This window comes from Varanus komodoensis, unplaced genomic scaffold (assembly GCF_004798865.1).
Source record: "Varanus komodoensis strain SLA01 unplaced genomic scaffold, ASM479886v1 scaffold69, whole genome shotgun sequence".
Classification (NCBI taxonomy): Eukaryota; Metazoa; Chordata; class Lepidosauria; order Squamata; family Varanidae; genus Varanus; species Varanus komodoensis.
This window is the reverse complement of record NW_025336334.1, coordinates 1,636,826-1,640,236: the sequence shown is the minus strand read 5'-3', so window position 1 is coordinate 1,640,236 and position 3,411 is coordinate 1,636,826.

Below are 3,411 nucleotides of genomic sequence, written 5' to 3'. Positions count from 1 at the left end.
CTGTTCTATTATAATCCTTTCTTCCATTCATTCAGTCTCAACATTCCACACCAGTGGGTTTTATGATGGGACTGTTTGACAGGGTATCACCCACTGGTGCTCATTTTTCATAATGTAGATAACAATCTTCATTTGATTTAAAACTACTCATTTTCATCAGGTAATCAGAAATCATAATTCAATCTAGCTTTCACAACCAATGGTGTTTATTTCATCAAATTGGCTAAATTACAGAAATAAATCACTGTGATGGCAAGTAATTAAGCATGTGAAGAGGTAAACGATGTCAGTTTAATGATTTTTGGACAGTCTGGTCTTGTATAGAAAGTAGGTTAGGAAATGTCTGTGATGGAGAGAAGGCAGCAGAACAGGCTTTGAGCCATTTGCTACAATTGTAGTCACTTAACCAGCTTTGTTGTAAATTATATGCAGGAGGAAAGATGGGAACACCACAAAACATAATGCAGCAAAATGTGTGTATACATATGCATACTTTGCCCAAGAAAAATTATGTATTCAGAAGTGCAAAAACGGCCAGTTGGAAGTTTATGAAGCTAGCAAGAGATCTAGTGATGTTTGATAGGGAACGGAGGCTGGCAGCCACACAACACAGCTTCCGCAAAAACAGGTCCTGCCAGACAAACCTTGTGGAATTCTACAACAAGGTTTCGAGGTGGCTAGATGGAGGGGATGCAGTGGATGTGGTTTACCTGGATTTCAGCACAGCCTTTGACAAAGTGCCCCATGATATCCCGGTTGAGAAACTGAGGAGTTTTGGGATACACCGAAGCACTGTCCAATGGATTAGGGCATGGTTGACTGACCAAAAGCAGAGGGTAACCATTAGTGGGGAATCATCAGGATGGTGGCCAGTGACAAGCAGGGTCCCCCAGGGCTCTGTCCTGGGGCCGATCCTATTTAATCTTTCCATCAACAACATGGAAGAAGGGGTGAACAGTCCACTGATCAAATTCACAGTCAATACTAAAACCGCGGCAGTGGCCACAACTGAGGAGCAGGTACTCCAGATCCAAAAGAATCTGGACAGACTATGGAAGTGGACAGGAGACAACAGGATGGCGTTCAATGTGGATAAATACAAGGTCTTGCACTTGGGGCATAGGAATGGGTGTCATAAGTACAGGTTAGGGGACAAGTGGCTGGAGAGCAGCATTTGTGAAAGGGATCTCGGGGTGCTGGTTGACTGCAGGCTAAACATGAGTCAGCAGTCAGCAGTGTGATGCGGTGGTCAAGAGGGCGAATGCCACCCTTGGTTGCATCACCAGAAGTGTGGCTTCTAGATCAAGAGAGATATTACTACCACTCTATACAACTCTGGTGCGCCCACAACTAGAGTATTGTGCTCAGTTTCGGGCCCCTTGTTACAGAAAGGATATAGCCAGGTTAGAGTCAGTGCAGCGTAGGGCCACAAGGTTGGTGGCTGGTTTGCAGGGGATGCCGTATGAGGCGAGACTGAGGGAACTGGGTCGCTTCAGCCTGAGGGGATCTGTTGGCGACATACAGGTATGTGAGGGAGTGTCACACGGAGGTGGGTAGAGACCTGTTCTCCCCTGCAGAGGAAGGCAGGATGCGCTCCAACAGAGCAAAGCTCAGGGAACCCAGGTTCAGTTTAGATGCCAGGAAGCACTTCCTGACAGGACCCTGAGGGTATGGAATGGGCTTCCATGGGAGGTGGTTGAGGTCCCATCGGTGAGGATGTTCAAAGATAGGCTGGACATGCACAAGGTGAGCATGTTGTGAGCGGAGCTGGCTGGAGCTGGGGGTCGGATGAGATGGCCCAGAAGACCCCTTCTGACTCGCTCTGTTTCTATGTTTCTAAATCAGATCCTAGTCTCATTTTTATTCAGACCTTTAGCACATTTTACACTGCTTGTAGGAAAAGGTTTTGCCCTTATAAGTTTGAGTTGTAAGAAAAAAAGTGGGAATGTTTGGAAGTGCTCAGTACCTTTCTGTAGTTTTTCAATGCTCTTGCAGGAGCATGCCATTAAAACAACCCTATTATTGGCACTGACAGGCATTTCAACATATTCAAGGGGCACTACAGTTTTAGCCTTACATTTTTGCTTTGTGGTTTTTATATAGAATGTTGAACAAGAGGTCTTCCATAACAGTAAAGAGAGCAATGTTGTGGTCTCCTAGACAATGTCATAGGATTCTTTGAATTCTTAGCTGCAAGGGCAAAAACGGAGGTCCAGTTGCAGAGGTGGAGATCTGTGCTCGGACTTTCCCTCCCACTGCCACAGTTGGTGCAGAAGAAGCCACACTGACTGTCTCGCCAAAGTCACAACAGTGACATTGAAAAAGGGGTAGAGGGGCATTCCAGGGGGCAGAGAGGGGAGAAGATGAGGCTCTGGTCTCCTTCCTTCTGAAGAGCCACAGCTAGGTGCCTGAAGCTAGCTGACTGGAAGGGTGGAAGGTGCAGGGAGCTATTCCTTCTCTGTCATTCACACTGCACAGGATGCCCATCATCTTCCAAGTTCAGAGGTTTCTGGGCATCCTGACTGGATTGCTCCCTAACTTATTTTGATTGTTGTTGCTGTCGCTAGTCGCGAAGTTGTGTCCGACCCATCAAGACCCCATGGACAACATTCCTCCAGGCCTTCCTGTCCTCTACCACCTCCTGGAGTCCACTTTAGCTCACGCCCACTGCTTCAGTGACACCATCTAGCCACCTCATTCTCTGCCATCCCATTCTTCTTTTGCCATCAATTTTCCCCAGCATTACGCTCTTCTCCAGTAAGTCCTTCCTTCTCATTAGGTGGCCAAAGTATTTGAGTTTCATCTTCAGGATCTGGCCTTCTACAGAGCAGTCAGGGTTGATCTCCTCTAGGACTGACCAGTTTGATCACTTTGCGGTCCAAGGGACTCGCAGGAGTCCCCTCCAGCACCACAATTCAAAGGCCTCGATTCTTCAGCACTCAGCCTTCCTTATGGTCCAGCTTTCACAGCCATACATTGCAACTGGGAAAACCATAGCCTTGACTATAAGCACTTTTGTCAGCAGGGTGATGTCTCTGCTTTTTAGTATGCTGACTAGATTTGCCATAGCTTTCCTCCCCAGGAGCAAGCGTCTTTCAATTTCTTGGCTGCAGTCCCCATCTGCCATGATCTTGGAGCCCAGGAAAATAAAATCTGTCACTACCTCCATTTCTTCCCCATCTATTTGCCAGGAAGTGAGAGGACCGGATGCCATGATCTTAGTTTTCTTAATGTTGAGTTTCAAGTCAACTTTTGCGCTCTCCTCCTTCACCCGCATCAAGAGGCTCTTTAGTTCCTCTTCACTTTCTGCCATGAGAGTGGTATCATCTGCATATCTGAGGTTGTTGATATTTCTTCTGGCAATCTTAATTCCATCTTGTGATTCATCTAGCCCCACCATGATGGGCTCTG